This window comes from Elephantulus edwardii, unplaced genomic scaffold (assembly GCF_000299155.1).
Source record: "Elephantulus edwardii isolate Elephantulus edwardi_28Jun2011 unplaced genomic scaffold, EleEdw1.0 scaffold00031, whole genome shotgun sequence".
NCBI lineage: Eukaryota > Metazoa > Chordata > Mammalia > Macroscelidea > Macroscelididae > Elephantulus > Elephantulus edwardii.
Window position 1 is genome coordinate 12482738 of NW_006399781.1, and position 11146 is coordinate 12493883.

Consider the following 11146-nt stretch of genomic DNA (forward strand, 5'->3'; position numbering starts at 1 on the left):
CCCCTCTAAATTTGCCAGTTTGCATACATTTGATATCTGTATCAGGATTGCATTAAACGTGGAGATTGCTTTTGATAGCATTGTCATTTTCACTACATTGAGTAATCCTATCCACAAACAAGAAATATTTTCCTTTTATTTAGGTCTTTTATTGTTTCTTGCAGAAGTGTTTTGTAGTTTTCTTTGTAAAGATCTAAGTATCTCAATTTGTGGTTGGCTATTGTAAATGGTTTTGCTTCCTTATTTTTCTTCTCTGAGTTTTCTTTGTTACTGTAGAGGAATCCCACCGATTTTTGTACATTGATCTTGTATTCTGCCACAATACTAAATTGATCTAATAGCTCTAAAATTTTTTTTGGTTCAGTCCTTGGGGTTTTCTGAGTACACTATCATGTCATCTACATATAATGACAGTTTAATCACTTCTTTTTGCTGATCTGGATATGCCTTTTATTACCTTTTCTTATTGCCCTAGCAAATACTTCCAACACAATATTGAATAGAAGTGGTAGCAGTTGGCATCCTTGTCTGGTCCCTGTTCACAAGGAGAATGATTTTAGTCTGTAAATGTACTTTTGCAGTCTTTTTATACGGAGATAATCTACAATCTGCATTATGAAGACGACACAATTTTGCTTGTCAAAACTTAAAGGAGGACCTAATGCGTTTTCTGCAGCAGGTCAAGGACTGCAGCCTTCAATATGGTTTGAAGTTCAGTATCAAGAAAACAAAGATTCTCACAACTGAGCCAATTAGCAGCACCATGATAGATAGAGATTAGGATTGTTTACAATTTCATTTTTCTAGGTTCCACAATCTACACTCTTGACACCATAAATCAGTAAATCAAAAGATAAATTGCATTGGCTAAATCTGCTCTCAGGAACCTCTCCAGAGTTCTAAAGAGCAATGATATCAATCTAGAGTTTAAGGTGCATGATCCAAGCCATGATCTTCTCAGTTACGTGCTACATATTAGACAGCTGAACAATTAATACAGGTGACAGAAGAATTGATTCCTTTGGGTTGTGGTGCTGGAGAAGAGTATTTATCATACCATGGACTGTGAAGAATACAAATAGGTCTGTTGTGGTGAAGGTGAAACTAAGCTGCTCCTTGAAGACAAAAATTTTGAAACTCCATCTCACGTACTTTGGTCTTGTTTCTAGGAGACACACGTTCTTGCAGAAGGACATCATGTTTGGAAGGGCAAAAAGAGAAAGACGCTGGATAACATCGATTGACATAGTAACTGGGGTGATGACGATAGGTGTTGGAGACAATAAGATTGGCTTTGAATAAGGCAAGGTTCAGAGCTTTTGTGCATAGTGATGGTATGAGTCACAGATGACTGGATAGCACATAAGAACAACAACAACATTATTTTTCAATCCTGCTGGCCAACCAACAAAAAAATACCAAATTATTAAATTGTACTTTGCCAATTTGACAGAAGAGGGCACCACTAAACTAAAGAAACTTGTAAATCATCCCAAATCCACAAAAAAAAAGAAAAAAAAATGGAATAAATCTGTGAAGAGCTGCTGTAAGAAAAAAAAATGGAAAAAGACCAAAACAAGAATCAACATACCTCAACTGATGAAACTCCTTTATGATTCCAAGGGAGTGGCTGTGGAGAGGGGATTAATGGGCCACCCAAAAGGATACATAAAAACTCTGAAATTTAATTCTCCAGACTAAATAAAATAAACAAGTATTTGGAATTATGAAGGAAAAAAAAAACCCAACTACAATTAACAATTTTTTTTAAATTAGTATTTTAAATAGAAGACATTTTAAAAGACTTTCTTGAATTCTGTAAATCTATGGAAGAAAAAGTAAAGTCATCTCAAAATAGAAACACAATCATAAGGTACCTAAATGTCAGACGCCAGACACCCTGATTCAATCTCATACAGCTGCCACCAGAGAGGTGCTACCTTTGGATTGGCAGTGCACAGCAGCTGCATAGCTGCCACTCAAATGTGCTTCAGCTAAGAAGAATCAGTGTCTTCTATTGGATTTTGTGTCATAAGTTCTGCAAAACGAGGTTATCCTTTAGAGAATGCAACACCCATAGCACTTCTCATTGTAAGGAGATTTCTAGAGATTCATGGGTACACCTTTGAAAAAGTGGTATTTGCTGTCTCTGAACTGGAAGAGGCTGCTTACCAGAAGCTGTTGCCTCTGTATTTCCCAAGGTCACTGAGGGAAAAAAGTTGGTCATTGCCACACCTTCCTGAAGATATTAGAAATGCAGAAGGCTTTGGAGCCGGTGTTATCTGAATGGCAAATTAAGAGAAATGAAAAAATCTGGTGTTCCTGAGAATAGTCAAGAGGAGGAGGATGAAGGCTTGGGAGCTGAATTCTCTTTCATTGGCTTTCATAGTTTTGCTCAAACGAAAGGAGATATTGATAAACAAAGAAGATGGATACTTCAAGGACTATTATCAGAGGCAACCCTACAGAAGCAGATCAAAGAAATTATAATCACTGATTATGTCAAATAAGATCTCAAGGGCCGATACTGGTTCACTAGAAGTCTTACACCACATACACAGTCTTACATCCATACACAGGTATGGATTAATGTAGTCACACAGTGATGGTGGTTATTGGAAGAAACATTTTTGTAACCTCAATAGATATGGACAAGGCGCTCCTGTATTTTATCCATGTAATGGATCACACTGCCCTGAAGGCGTATCTATTAGTGTATTTTCACACTCTAAATTTGAATTTGAAGGTTACCTATTTTTTTAAATTGCAAATGTTTTTCAAAAATTAAAAAAAAAGGCTATATATATTTTGTTTCTCCAACATTTCATTCATGGCTTTTTTTACCACATTGTCTGTCTCAGAATGAAAGGATAAAATCCACCATGTAAACAGCGTCTACTAGCTATTTTTTCCCCCTTTATCTCCAGAACAGATCAGCTTTCCCCATTTTGTCCCTTTATTCGATGCCAGGGAAAATGGTCCTTATATCTTACCATTTATTAGCAGACCTGTGACCTCCCATCTTTCAGTGCTGCTGGTTTCCAGGACCACTACTTTCTCCACAGCTTGCTAACTATTGAAGTGAGATTCATTTTTGCTGTTCAGATATACAGTGTCTTTTGTCTTCACTTCTTGGGTTGTTGTTGTTGTTGTGAAATACAGTCGAGTAGCAGGTGATTTTTTTTTTATTAACTGTATAGTTTTGGGCACATGAACAATCTGAAAATGATGGGCTACTTGGAACAGCACAATTATTAGAAATTTGTATATTTGTAGCAAATGAGAATGTTTGTTTTTAGAAAGTTGTTAATAGAAATTGTTGTTGTTGTTGTGTACCGTCAAGTCGTAACCAACTCATATCTGACCCTCCAGCGGGTTTTCCAGATGCAGTTAGTTACTCACACTGGAGGAGATTGTCCATCCTTTTCCTGTGAAGCAGCTTGTGGCCTCTGTGTGCCTTTGGGATTGCAGTGCAGCTTCTTGCCACTAGGTTACCAGAGCTCTCGTAATAGAAATTATGGGACAATTTTTCAGTATCTTCAGTTTCCTAAAAATGATGCTGGATTCTCAATTAGACAAGCCATTAACATTGTTTGCATCATCTCCTTAACATTATACACTTCTTTTGTGTACTGAAGTGTTTCACAGAATAAATAGAACCAACGTGGTATGCTGAACAGATGGATTGTTTGCTTCAGATCCTGGTGTTAGTACCATTTTAATGTTTTATAGAGATTTCATCATAATTTGGTCACGATAAAAGAGAACTAACTATCTGCCAATCCCAGAGGCGCGTGGTTCGAATTCTCCAGATGCTCTGCAGGGAAAACAGGGACAATCTCCTGTACCAGTCAGATCCGATTCGACGGTATACACACTCCCCTCCCCCCCAAAAAAATTTAAAAAAACCCAAAAAACAAACCACAAAAGAGTCTGGGACTAAGAGTGTGGAAATATAGCTGACAGGCAAGCAAGCAAGCAAGTAAGTAAGTAAGTAAGTAAGTAAATAAATAAATAAATAAACAAACAAACAAACAAAAATAAAATAAAAAGGCCAATATTGCTACCAAATACAGAACTTGAGATTTAAATAAAAGAAAGGAAGAACTAATGGACCACTACAACTTCCAACTTCCATGAGTCTAAGACCAGAAGAAACAAAGAGATGGTGTCTAGCTTCTTTTTTTTTTTTGGTGGGGTTGCAGGTGTGGGTGTGGAGAAGTCAAAGGTTATAATCCAGGTTAATAGCAGAATACAGTCATGCCAGCCTCCAAAATGTGCTCACTGGCGCCTCAGCTTTAGGCCAGTGTTACTCATTGACCATTCTTGAAAACAGTATGACAGTAGGAGATCCTGGATAGAGGATAATGTGGAACAAAACTCAGAAACATAGATCATATTTACTGGTCTGGTCGAGACTGGTGTAAACTGAGACTCAAGTTCTTAGTTATCTTTTGATCCTTGAATAAAATTCAACATCCCTGTATCTTGAGTGTCAGGCAAACCATAAACAGAACTAAGAGGTGGCCAGTGACACTAGGGATGCTCCTTAGACTAACACATCATATAAGAACAAAAGAAGAGCATTCACTCAAGGATAAAGCCCTGAAGGCAGGAAGGGGTACAATAGAAGGGCTAAGGAAATGAGAATTACAGGGAGGATATGGAAAAGATTAATTACCTGTGGACATTATAATTAATGCTATAATGCAAACTGTGTATGAATGGTTGGATGAAAACCAACCTTCTCTGTGAACTTGCACTCAAATCATAATAATAAGACAAAAAATAAAACCAGACATCATCTTTGCTACTGTCAAAGAAATTATACAATTACTTACATTTATAAAACAAAAAAACCCCTAGTATCTCATTTACATATGGAAAAAAATGTTAATACCTTGCTATTAATAGTCTTCTAGATTACTTTTAAATGTAGAAAAATTATCTTTATATAATAAAACAGACATTGTAGATACTTTGAAAATAACCTTTAATTTTTTTAATGTAGTTTTTCAGATTCACAGAAAAAAAATTGTACAGAGAGTCCAGAGAATTGCCACCAGTACATTATTTCTCTTATTGAGATCTTACAATCCTGTGGTACATTTGCTACAGTTGTAGCAAAATATTGGTGGTAAAATACTGTGAACTGGAAGAGTTCTGGTGATGCAGTGCATTATGGGCAACACTGCTGCTTGGAAAATTGGCATTTAAAATCTACCAACTTCTCCGTTGGAGAAAGGAGAGCTGTCTCCTCCTGCTAAGAGTTAATGGTTCAGAAACTCTGGAAGGTTGTCATGAATTGGAAAAGATTTGCAGACAGTGCATCTGGTTTGGATTCAAATGTGGCACCTCTCTGGACTCTGCTGGGAAAAGATAGACAATCTCCTCCTAAGTGATTTATATACAGGCTCTGAAAAATAGCTGGAGGTCAGTTATCAGTTGATTCTGACTCTGTGGCAATGGGTTTGAGTAGAGAATTTACCTTTGTCCATAGTCTTACAACACTTTTTGTGGCTTACAAATGCTTAACATGATGTTTCTTCATTGCAGATTTTGAAGTATAACATGTTTCACCTAATTAATACAGGAAACTTAAGGGGGAGGGAGTTTTTAACTTGTTACAATTACACATTATACTTGAAGATATTAAACTGTTCCAATATTTCACTAAATTATATAAAACAGGAGCTAACAAGGAGAAATCAATTTAGTCCATTAATTAGCTGGACACAAATTGTGAATATCACTTGGAAATAGGTAATTTGTTGTCAAACTCCTTCATATACATTCAAATCACTACAATTTTAAAAACTGGCATTTGTGGATCTGTAGATATGGAACTCTGGTGTTTAATGGTAAGGAACTGTGCTGCCAAAATAAAGGTATATACTTAAAGTCCACCAGCTGCTCTGCAGGATAAAAATGAGCAGTCTCCTCCTGTCTTATTTATTGCCTCTGAAAACCTGCTAGAGGGTCAACTATGGGTCAGTTCTGGCACAGCAATATACAACAATAACTAAATATATATAATTGTTATATATGTTGCTACAGAAAGAATGGTGAAGTAATACACAACCTTCTATCACAATAGTCAAACCATAATATATACTTATACAAAACCTAAGTGTCAAAACTGACTAACCTGCTATTGAATAGCACTGCTGGAGGGTCCTGGACCATGCTATTTATATTTCTTTTTATTTGCAGTACAGTCCTTCTATAAACAATGTTGGAAATTTGTAAACAGTATGGATTTGATCTGAGTCATAGAGGTTTTCTGCCAACCCTAAGGCAGAATTAGGGATCGTGTTCCCAAATCATTTGGATTTACCTGAATTTATATCTAGGCTATTCACCCTGTTAGCTGAGTCTTCCCAGATGTGATCCTAAGTTGTTTTCTTAGCTATTCTTTCATGGCCACCTCATTATTGTGAGGTGTCTAGCACCAACATCTCCTTTACATTTCCAATACATGAAATAAGGGAAAACCACAAGCAGAAAGGACCTAAGTGCTGAGACCTATAAAGCTCCCTTAAACACCTCTTATCTTAGATGGGATAAAAAGAGAACTGAGCAGTGGAAGATATCCAATCAAAAGTCTGAAGACAGACACCTTACCATGCCCAATAAAAAGTCGAAAAGAGACCTTATCACTCCCACTAAAGAGTGCATCCTCTAACTGAAGGCCCCTGAGCTGAGAAGCTTTTCAGCACAGAAGAAGCCCCAAATACACAGCGATCTCAAGGAACACTAGGCCTGCAAATATTGAAAGGAAACAAGAAGCTTCTTCCAAAGCCAACAAAGAGAAAGAATTTCCCTAGAGCAGGTATCCTGAACGTGGACATCTAGCATCCTAAACTGTGAGAGAGTAAATGTCTGTTTGCTAAAGTCACCTACCCAGAGTGTTAGTTACTGTAGCTTGAGATAAATCCAGATGGGAATCTAGACACATTCATTAGACCCCTGCAGGTGTTCACAGGCTGGTCTGTAAACCCTGAATGGCTGACAAAGAGGAGGAAGGTAAACCACCATGCTCCTTACTCCTGTTCTCTGCATGTGTTAGTAGCAAAACCTCTTCAGCTACTTAGTACAATTCAGCCACGCTGGCCAAACAATACAGAAAGCACCTAGCTGATGACCATGTATTTTTTGTGTATTACTTCACCATTCCTTCCATAGCAATTTCTACCAGTGGTCTGTTAGCTACACTTTAAAAAACAACAACAAAAGACCCCACAAAACAACAAACTTTTAAAGTATATAGGGGAAGAACAAAGTAAACTCCAAATCTGATGGGATCTAATATTTTCTTTCTCGAGAACCTTGGCTTTATACCAGCTAGGGTTCTGGAGGGCATTCTCATTTAAAATAGTCTCAAAAATCACTGCACCGTTCCAGGTATGCATTCCCAAGGAAAGCAGTGAGTGGAATGTTTGCCTCCGGTGACTCTGCGCTGAGAGATCTGACCAGATAGTGTTCAAAAATTCAATGTCAATGACATCTGTTAACTGGATCTAACTCTGCATAGCAACTTTAGAAAGATGCTCAGGGAGATGTCTGTTAGCCACATAGATGATAGCGAACATACATACAGAAAGGCTGGTTATGCTATCAATGGGGAAAAATGATAACCCACAAGTCAGATATTCTTATCCCAGTAGAAAATAAAAAAACAGCAATGATTACAAGAGAAGTCAGTCCTGCCTTGGAAGAATGACCACACATATTACTGTAGGCACTCTCACATGATTCAGAGCACTTACAGGAGCTGACCTTTCTCAGGCATATGCTCAACTTGGATTGTCTGGCTATATGCCAAACCAATATATCCAATCAACATGTTTGTGGCTATCAAATAATACAGATCCCAGGTGTTGGAACTGTGCACTTCATTCCAGAACAGTTGAAGGTTGGGAAATGACGGCATCCAGTGAAGAAAAACCAGACTATGTGCACAAGTGCAGCTTGTCCAAAGACTACATTCAAGAATAGTGTGAGACCTATTGCCCCCAGGTACCCAGCAGCCTTGCACCCCGCACCATGGTGACTTTGGACTTCTGCTTTGACACACTCATGGAAAACAGCATTCCACCACTGGATCACCCACCCACCCACCCACAGAATACAAGATTGTACCTTCTCACTAGCTGCAGACAGAGCTGAGAGAACTGTCGTCAGAATGGGTCTATGTAATCAGAATGGGTCTTTCAGAACAAAGGACTCTGAGATACACACCCACCCCCGAGCATAGGTCCTCCCTCAGCATGAGCAGGCCCATTCATCTTGAGCCCCAAGGAGAGGCCCCTTGCTCAAGTGAGAGCAGGTCACAGATAAAGTCACTTTTAGTATGATGCCTGAGGGTAGCATTGGCACACGGGGTGGGACTTTGTATACAACAGAAAGAGTAGTCCCCTAAAGCAAAAGCCACATTCATAGACTTCATCTGCAATTGTCATGCCTTGCTCCAGCCCCTTGATCCAGGGAACCTGCCAGACACCCCTCAACATGGCCCTTCCCCATACCCAGAACCAAGTGAGTAGACAACTACTTGAGGCTCCAGGAGAGGCTGATTTGCATACAGTAGGAGTGGTGATATGCTTATGATAGAAATAGCTGCTTTACATAAAAGATGTACCCACAGACTTCATCTGGGCCTGCTGTAGCCATCTCACAGTCCCCAATCTCTGAACATAGACACTAAGTAGTACAAAAGCCAAGGCCACACACATTGCTTGACAGCAGCTTGGGCAGATTGTAAACTCTCACTTCACAGTCTCACCTTACAGCTGGACCAGGCTTTTTGTTAACCAAACAACATGTGGGTCTTTGTGCTGAAACTGACTCATAGTTGGCCCTACAGTATGTCCTGGGGGCTGTGGATCCTGGAGGAGTGGGGGAGGGGGATTGCACTTAGTCTCCCATGAAGCAGCTGGTATATTTGGGCTTTGGGCTGGCAGTGCAGCACACTCCTGCGTTCACCAGAGTCCTGGAGAAGACACAGTAAGATGGGGAATCAAAAAGAGAACAGACACTGTGTTTTACAGAGAGCCCCTAACCTGACCTTGGCTATTTCTCAGAGAACCACAGACTCAGGAATCCAAAAAGTCACTGACAAAGTGAGAAGAGGTGAAAGGACCCCTTCTGCCAAGCAGCAGCAGCCCCTTCAGTGAGCCTGTTCCCACACTACCTTCATTGTGGAACCCCATGACACGCTGGTCTGTATATTTCAACAGAGGTAAGTTCAATACATGCCACCTGGAGGGAAAATGTCAAGAATGTCGCAGTACCCTTCCCACCTCCACCAGAACTGATCACTTCCTTAGAAACTTGACAACATCTAAGGCAACCAGATCAAAGACCAGATCACATGCTAGATCCTGATAAGGCTCTGGGCCTGATCACAAACCCAACTTAATTAACACCCCAAATTCTGAGAAATACTATCTTCCTTAGTCTTCCTCTATAAGCAGGAACTGCCCTTAAGTGCCCATGCACCATTTTGACCTTCTCTGTGGTCACTTGGCATCCCTCTCAGACCATGCAATAAAGGCCCTTTCGTTTCTTGGGGTCAGTTTCTTTCTCTTTCTTTTGTAAGAGTCAAGATTTGTTATCTACTTATCTCTCTTTCTGTATCTCTATCTTTATCTATCTCTCTATCTAGCTCTATATATCTCTCTATATCTATCTATCTATCTATCTATCTATCTATCTATCTAGTCTGGCCACCTGTCCTGGTTGCCTCCATCTTAAGTCCTTTGTCCTTGTTTTTCTCGAGAGTTCACTTCCTGAAAGGACCTCAGGAATAAAGAAGTGACTAACTCCTCCTGTACGAACCTTACTCCAATCAGAATATGCCAAATGTTCGGGCCCTTGCTAATGAGCCCGCTCATTTACAAATTAGCCAATCGCCATGTGCCACCTCCATCTTACCTCACAAGTTCCCCAATCCCCTTGTATCTCCCTGTCCCTCACTCAGTCTTTGCCACTTCCAGCACCAATAAAAACCCTTCTCTGGAAATGCTGGGGGCTCTGCCACATGGCTCCTGAGTTGGTCGGGGGGTGTGTGTGTGTGTGTGTGTGTGTGTGTGAAGTCCCTGCTCTAGAGTTTGTAATAAAATCCCTCATGTTCTTGCATCGATTTCGGCTCCCTGATGGCCTTTGGATTGTGGCACAACACTATCATCCCACCTGTCCAACGTTAGAGGTTGACCAACAACCACCTTCCCTCCCCAAAGTATTGCATAGACATTGAACAGATATTTATGGGCAGTGCAAAGACCTAACAACCCAACATAAAGATCTCCCAGAAAGGGAAAAATTGAAGAAATTCTCCAACAAGGAATCCAGAAGGAAATGACCGAGTGTTTTCACAGGAAGGAATTAAATTATGAAGACTGGAAGGAAGCCACAAGCAAAACCCTAGAAGAAACAACGCATCACAAGACAAAGCAGACAAAACCAGTGACATATTTGAAATTCAATTCACAAATAAATTTAAATTTAGATTTAAATTTCCTTAGCTTCAGCTTGAACTTGCATCTGAGTAGTTGGTAGTCTATTCCACAATCAGTACCTTGCCTAGTTTTCACAGCTGATATTGAGCATTTCCAACCATTCTTTTTCTACAGGTGTGTGGGAGACTTGCTTAGGATAGAAGATTCAGAGCTATTATACATAGGGTCACTAGAGGAAGAATGTAGCAGTTGCCCCCAGGCCTAATCACTCCTTGAAGAAAACGGATACTGTCTCAGGCACCAGACCAAACAATGGATCCTGATAAGGCTCTGGGTCTAATCACAAAAGACCAAAGCCAGGTTAATTAACAACCCCAAATCCCAAGCAAAATACCATCTTCCCTGTTGTTGTTGTTATGTGCCTTCGAGTTGCTTGCAACTCTTAGCGACCCTATGTACAACAGCCCTAAACCCTGCTCTATCTGGTGCCAATCGCATGGCCTCTGACACACATATCCCGATTACCACAGTCACTGAATCAATCCACCTCATAGAGGGTCTTCCCCTCCTGTGCCATCCCTCCAGCCTCCCAAGCATGTTGTCCTTCTCCAAGGACCTGTTCCTCCTTACAACATGTCCAAAGTATGTCATACAAAGCCCCAGAATCCTTGCCTCCAAGGAGTTGT

The 11146-nt window shown here is 40.0% G+C and overlaps 1 pseudogene; it reads left to right on the forward strand.

Moving 5' to 3' along the window:
* Positions 1 to 3073, forward strand: part of LOC102850949 — a 7981-nt pseudogene extending 4908 nt beyond the window's left edge.
* The last annotated feature ends 8073 nt before the right edge of the window (positions 3074 to 11146 follow it).